The sequence below is a fragment of the Lathyrus oleraceus genome, chromosome 2 (genome assembly GCF_024323335.1).
Source record: "Lathyrus oleraceus cultivar Zhongwan6 chromosome 2, CAAS_Psat_ZW6_1.0, whole genome shotgun sequence".
NCBI classification, from domain to species: domain Eukaryota; kingdom Viridiplantae; phylum Streptophyta; class Magnoliopsida; order Fabales; family Fabaceae; genus Lathyrus; species Lathyrus oleraceus.
The window spans coordinates 227,948,891-227,956,719 of record NC_066580.1 but is presented as its reverse complement, the minus strand read 5'-3'; positions in this window follow the sequence as shown (position 1 = coordinate 227,956,719).

Here is a 7,829-nt window from a genome sequence, read left to right as displayed (position 1 = left end):
TCAAAAGCAAATTGATGCGGGGTTTCTGGTGACTTCTACATATCCTCAATGGGTGGCCAATATTGTGCCCGTGCCTAAGAAGGACGAAAAAGTCCGTATGTGTGTTGATTACAGAGATTTGAATAAGGCTAGTCCTAAAGATGATTTCCCTCTACCACACATTGATATGTTGGTAGACAATACAGCTAAATTCAAAGTCTTTTCCTTTATGGACGGATTTTCCGGATATAATCAAATCAAGATGGCACCCGAGGATATGGAGAAGACAACATTCATCACACCTTGGGGAACATTCTGTTATCGAGTGATGCCCTTCGGTTTGAAGAACGCCGGAGCCACGTATCAACGTGCTATGACTACCTTGTTTCATGATATGATGCACAAGGAGATAGAGGTCTATGTTGATGATATGATTGCTAAGTCCCGAACGGAAGTTGAGCATGTTGAGTATTTGTTGAAGCTTTTTCAGCGTTTGAGGAAGTTTAGGCTTCGTCTCAATCCGAACAAATGTACATTTGGAGTTCGTTCCGGCAAGTTGTTGGGTTTTGTTGTCAGCGAAAGAGGTATTGAGGTTGATCCTGCAAAGGTCAAAGCAATACAGGAGATGCCTGCACCCAAAACTGAAAAATAGTCTGAGGTTTTCTTGGCCGCTTGAACTACATTTCCAGATTTATATCCCACATGGCTGCCACATGTGCGCCGATATTCAAGCTCCTCCAGAAAGATCAGTCTCATGATTGGACCGAGGATTGCCAGAAAGCTTTCGACAGTATCAAAGAGTATCTGTCTGAACCTCCGATCTTGTCTCCGCCTGTAGAAGGAAGACCTCTGATCATGTATTTGACTGTTCTTGAAGACTCGATGGGTTGTGTACTCGGTCAACAAGATGAATCAAGGAAGAAAGAATCTTCTATCTACTACCTCAGTAAGAAGTTTACTGATTGTGAGTCTCGGTACTCTAGGCTTGAGAAGACGTGATGTGCTTTGGCTTGGGCTGCTAAGCGTTTGCGCCAGTACATGATAAATCATACAACTTGGTTGATATCCCGAATGGATCCGATCAAGTATATCTTCGAGAAGCCTGCTTTAACAGGGAGGATTGCCCGTTGGCAGATGTTGTTGTTTGAGTATGATATCGAGTATCGAGCTCAGAAAGTTATTAAAGGTAGTATATTGGCTGACCATTTAGCGCACCAGCCGATTGAAGATCATCAGTCTGTTCAGTACGACTTCCCAGATGAGGAGATTCTGTATTTGAAAATGAAAGATTGTGATGAGCCTACACTTGATGAAGGTCCGGAACCTGGTTCTAGATGGACGATGGTGTTTGATGCCGCTGTGAATCAGTATGGAAATGGAATTGGGGCAGTAATTATCACTCCTCATGGCACGCATATTCCTTTTACAGCAAAGCTAACTTTCAAATGCACGAATAATATGGCTGAGTATGAAGCCTGTATTATGGGTTTGGAAGAATGTATTGACTTGAGAATCAAACATCTCGATGTGTATGGTGATTCGACCCTGGTTGTCAATCAGATCAAGGGTGAATGGGAGATGAATCAGCCTGGTCTCATTCCGTATAGAGATTATGCAAGAAGGATTTCAACGTTCTTTACAGAAGTTGACTTTCATCATATTCCTCGAGAGGATAATCGGATGGCAGATGCGCTTGCTACGCTTGCTTCAATGATTGTAGTCAAGTATTGGAATGAAGTTCCCAACATCACCGTGATGCGCTTGGATAGACCAGCTCACGTATTTGCAGTTGAAGAAGAGAATGATGACAAGCCTTGGTATTTTGATATCAAGAATTTCCTCCAGAACCAGGTCTACCCGCCTGGGGCATCTGTGAAAGATAGGAAAACTTTGAGAAGGTTGTCAGGCAGTTTCTACCTCAGTGGTGAAGTGCTGTATAAGAGAAATTTCGACATGGTTTTGCTCAGATGCGTGGATAAACACGAAGCAAACCTGTTGATGACTGAGGTCCATGAAGGTTCATTTGGTACTCATTCCAATGGGCATGCCATGGCTAGAAAGATGCTGAGAGCAGACTACTATTGGTTGACAATGGAGTCTGATTGCTGCAAATATGTGAAGAAATGCCACAAGTGTCAGATTTACGCGGATAAGATTCATATTCCTCCGACACTTCTGAATGTGATTTCATCACCATGGCCTTTCTCTATGTGGGGAATTGACATGATCGGCATGATTGAGCCGAAAGCGTCCAACGGACACCAGTTTATTCTCGTAGCAATTGATTACTTCACCAAATGGGTTGAAGCCGCTTTGTATGCGAATGTGACCAGGCATGTGGTTGTGAAGTTTATTAAGAACCAGTTGATTTGCCGTTATGGTGTGCCAGATAAGATCATTACTGATAATGGATCTAATCTGAATAATAAGATGATGGAAGAGTTGTGCGCTGAGTTCAAGATTGCACACCATAATTCCTCTCCTTACAGACCTAAGATGACTGGGGTTGTTGAAGCTGCTAACAAGAATATCCAGAAGATTATCCAGAAGATGACAATCACGTACAAAGATTGGCATGAGATGCTGCCATTTGCTTTGCATGGATATCGCACATCTGTACGCACTTCAACAAGGGCAACCCCTTTCTCTCTTGTTTATGGCATGGAGGTTGTTCTCCCAGTAGAGGTGGAGATCCCATCAATGCGAGTCTTGATGGAAGCCAAGTTGACTGATGCTGAATGGATTCAGAGTCGTTATGACCAGTTGAATTTGATTGAAGAGAAGCGATTGACTGCCATGTGTCATGGTCAGTTATATCAGCAGAGAATGAAGAAAGCATTCGATAAGAAGGTCAAGCCTCGTGTGTTCCGAGAAGGTGACCTTGTGCTCAAGAAAGTCTTGTCTTTCGCGCCTGATTCTAGGGGCAAGTGGACTCCAAACTATGAAGGTCCATATGTTGTTAAGAGAGCCTTTTCAGGCGGTGCTTTGATGCTTACAACTATGGATGGGGAGGATTTCACTCGTCCTGTGAATTCAGATGCAGTCAAGAAATACTTTGCCTAAAAAAAAAGAAAGTATGCAAAAGAAAAACAGAATAGCTCGCTAAGTTGAAAACCCGAAAGGGCGGCTTAGGCAAAAATGAGCGTCTCGGTGGAAAACCCAAAAGGGCGATCCAGGCAAAATTTAGAGACATAAAAAGAATATTTGCATCCCGCTAGATTGAGCACCTCGCCCTGGGGCAATCTAGGCAAAAATTAGGGATTTGGCAAGTAACTGCATCCTGACAAGACTTTCTGTTTCGCAGCTGTCTGTTTGTCAGAGATTCTCGATTCGTCGTCAACTGAAGCTTCGAATACATCGAGATTCAAATTGGTAGAGAAAGGATCATTATGTTCAATGTAGCCCTCTTCCAATATATATCACTGATTTCAAATTTGTACAGATCTATGGAGTCTTTCCATTTGCAGGCTACCATTCCATCAAATAAATTTGAGCTTTTATCCAATTATTTGCACTCTTATTTGTTTCAATTCAACAAATGTTTTGCATGTTTTAATTGATAAAATGTCATTGTTTTAAACAAATAAAATTTTTCAAAATTTGTTGTTTTAAACAAAGTGAACATTCACAATGATGAAAGGATACTTAAGAATTTCTCAGTGCTCTCCCAAGGGTGGCATGATTTCCAAACAGGTAAGACATTTGTTCATATTCTTGGCATAGTTGTATCCTTTTTCTCCAGATTGTTGTTGGGGTTGTTCCTCAAGAAGAGCTTTTGCTGGGGTTGTTCCCTAAGCAGAGTGTTTGTTAGGACTTTACAATCCTCTCCAACAATATGTTCTTTCCTCAGCATGGGTGCTTTCTTTTGGAAGATTCAGTGGTGGATGGGTTGACATCCCGGTATTTCATCACTTTCCTCAGCACAGTCGCTGGCAGAGTTGTTGATATGATATACTGCATTTTATGCTATATTTCTCCCCATCAGAGCGTTGTTGAGGTTTTCACCTCTTATATCTTCAGCAGAGCAGTGTTTATTTTCCTCCTCAGCAGTGGTTGGGTTTCTCTTGGAAGATTCAGCATTTGGTGGTTGATCCCCAGCTCTCCTCCTCATCCCCAGTGGATTCCCCAGTAAAGCCGCCAGTAGATTTATGGTATGGTGGATTGTATCGGTGATATTCCCCTTTTTCCCCAGAGGTCCCGCCAGAGTTGGTATCCTCAACAGAGTTGCTTTTTGCCTGTTGAAATCTCTGTTTCCCCAGTAGGGTTGGTTGGTGATCTATCATCCAGAGATTGGGGGGATTTCCTGATGCTTTTGATCCTTAGTAGAGTGGCTTGTTGCAGAATCTACTTTTGTGATCTATTTTTCCCTCAGTGGGTTTATCCCCGATGTAGTGGCTGACAGTTTTCCCCAGTAGAGTTGCTTGTGCAGTTAGATTCTACATGGATGATCTGTTCTCCCTTTGTGAGTTGTTCCCCAGCGGAGTTATTTGGAGTTGCTTTCGTGGCAGTTTTCGCCTGAGCAGTGAATTTATGTTTCCCAGTTGATACTGAGAATCCCCCTGGAGATATCTCAGGATTTTTCCTTTTCCCCAACAGATTTGTCTTTGTGGCCGTTGTTGCCTGTTGTGACTTTCTGTTCCCGAGTTGGGTTGATTGCTGATCCATCACTCGGAGATTTTGTGATTTCCTGATATCTCTGATCTTTTGCCTCCCCGCAAATCTTTGCTTTTCAGCATATAGATCTCCAGCAGATTGGCTTTCTAGTTGGATTTTCCTCTGGAAGTGTAGTACCGGGTGTTTGATCCCTGGGCCTGTTTGTGTTAGAAATGTCTGTTTTTTCAGCATTCATCAAACATAAATCACGCATATTCATGCATAATCATAAACATTCAGATATTCATGTTACATTTTTTGCCATATATCTCTTGTTTGTTGTCTCTTGCTATGGGTGTTATCGATCTCTCCAATAGATCTCTCCAAGCAGATATCGGGTGTTTAATCTCTCAATTTAGAGTCAGCCCCATAAGCAGAAAGTGTCTGTCTCTCCTTCTGCAGTTCCCCACTGAGATATATCCTCGTGGATGATGGTTTCTTCCGTTTCCTCCCAACACATATATTGGGATGGATCTTCCTATTGAGTTATATCCTCAAAGGATGAGTCTTGATTCAGTCTGTCTTTTCGGCTTGATCCCGAATTGGCATTTGTCAACCGTTTCTTGTGCTTCCCTGTGGAATAAATGAATGAATTGCCCAGTAACCGGCAATAATTCATCTTATCCCCAGCGGAATCTTTTGGGCCTCTACCCTTAAACCGGTAGTTGTAAGTCCTATGTTCCCTCTTCTTGGCGGAATTTATGGTTATATACCTTTTATTCCTCAACGAGAGTCGATGGTTTTCTACCCAGTAGTCGATAGTCGTAAATCCTATTTTCCTGCTCTCCAGCAGTTTGTGGTTTGTTATAAACCCTATGTTGTTTCCCGTGCGGATTTGTGATTCTTTCATTCCCCGCACGGAGTTGTTGGTTTTCTACCCAGTATTCGGTAGATGTAAACCCTACTTTTTTATCCTCATCAGAGTTGTGGCTACTACCCCGTATTCGGTAGTTGTAAGTCCTATCTCTTTTCCCCTATCAAAGGTAACCTTTGTGGTTCGTTCTGGTTGGTGGTGGATTTTATGCTGTTGTGGTTTTATCCCCAACGGAGTCCGTGTCCCCCTGTGGAATAAGTTGAATAATTGCTCAGTATTTGGCATTCATTCACCCTATCCTCAGTTGAGTCTTTGGTTTTCTACCCCGTATTCGGTAGTTGCAAACCCTAATTTCTCCCCTTTGCAGAGTTAACCTTGTTGTTCATCCTAACCGATGATGGTTACTCTTTGTGGTTATCTTTATTCAATATTCGATGTTGATATTCCCTCCTTGCTCCTGGACAATTTCCGGTTGCTAGCAATTGTATCCCCAGCAAGTCCTTGTGGATAATTGTTGTTTATGCAATTCATCCCTAGTGAGTCTTCTTTCATTTACCCTTTTGCTTGGTAATGATTGTTGCTCCCTTTGATCGGTCATCTTTATATACCTAGTTTTGGTATCCCGATGCCTTTCTTTTCGGTCGATTTATCCTTTATTAACCCAGTAACCGGTTGTGGATAATCTTCCATGCGAGTATGTTATCCACGTTCTGACGGTAATGGATAATATATCTCATGCACTCTTCAGTCGAAGCCTGTTGTGCATCCCCAGTCGAGTAAGATTCGTATTCCTTTGTGGAATCGATTATTTGTGTGTTTCTTGGATAATTGCTGGATGCTTGCAATTTATCCCCTGTGAGTTATCTTTCGTTTGCCCTGTTGTTGTTGGTAACGATTGTCTCTCTTTTTGGTTGGCCACCTATTATATACCCAGTAACCGGTATATCTGGGGTCTCTTCCTTTTCGAGTGTATTATTCACGTTCTGACGGTAATGAATAATATATCTCATGCACTCTTTGGTTGGAATCCTTTGTTGATTTTCCCCAGCGGAGTAAGATTCGTATTCTTTGCAGAATCGAATATCCATCCTTTAACAAGTTTGTGTTTTGGATGATGAGTGTTTTGGCATATATACCAATTCACGTTTTCGGTAGGTCACCTATTATATACCCTGTAACCGGTATCCCTGGTGTTTCCTTCCATGCGAGTGTATTATCTACGTTCTGACGGTAATAGATGATATATCTCATGCGAGTATACTATCCACGTTCTGACGGTAATGGATATTATACCTCATGCGCTCTTTGGGTTTGTTTCCCCAGCTGAGTAAGATTCGTTTTCCTGTTGTGGATTCGAATGTCCATCCTGTAAGTCGATTTGCTTTTTCAAGCCCTCCTTTCGGATGATGAGTGTTTTGGCATATATACCAATTCACGATTTGGTCGATCACCTATTATATACCCAGTAACCGGTATCCCTGGTGTTCCTTCCTTTCTGCTCCCTATTATGACCTTGGTCCCCTGTGGAGTCAGATTTTCCTGAGTTGATGTACCTTTTTCAGGTCTTTCTCAGATGTTTGGTTGATTGATATCTCTCACCCTTATACTGGTCTTAGATATTCATTCTTCCTGAGTTTGTTACCCTTATACCGGTAACACCTCATTCTTTGTTGCTTCCCCAGGAGAGTCTTTTTGTTAGACATTTCTCCGGTGGAGTTTCCTGTTGTGATTTTACCCTTTTGCTGTATTGGTGTTTTCCCCAATATATGCAATGTTTCCCCGGCAGGGAGATTCTTTGTGAATCTTTTCCCTGGTCCGAGTCCGGATTTTTATCCGAGGTTTCCTTCGTGGATAGTTTGAGTTAGCTTGAGTCCTTCCAATGGATGTGTCCTCCTTTGGAATTCTTCTTTTCCCTGTTTGAGTTCTTCTCCCCAGTGAGGTCTCCAGTCCAGTCGTGTCTTGTTCACGCAATGTCAGTTTTACCCTAATTCAGAGTCGTGTCCTGCTGACGCATTCTTTTTTCTTTTTCTTATCCCCATGAGAGTCCTATTAGAGTCTCTGTTCTTGGTGAGTGTATTACTCCGATGGATCGTCTTTTCTTCTTTGTGGACCCATATCCCCTACAGAGTTGTTTCTTTTGCATGCATACATCTGCATCATGAGGTCTCTTAGGGACCAAAATTTGTCTCATTACTGTTATTTAAGCCCATTCTACCGCGTCGAGATGAAGATTTCTAAACTTCACTTCTCCGGCTAGAATGACCTTAAACAGGGGCATCTGTAAGACTCCAATTTTGTCCCTAAGATCCCTCATGGCATCATATCATATCATCTCATTGCCTCAAAGATCATTGTGCACCTTGCTTCCTTCCATGTGGGTGGG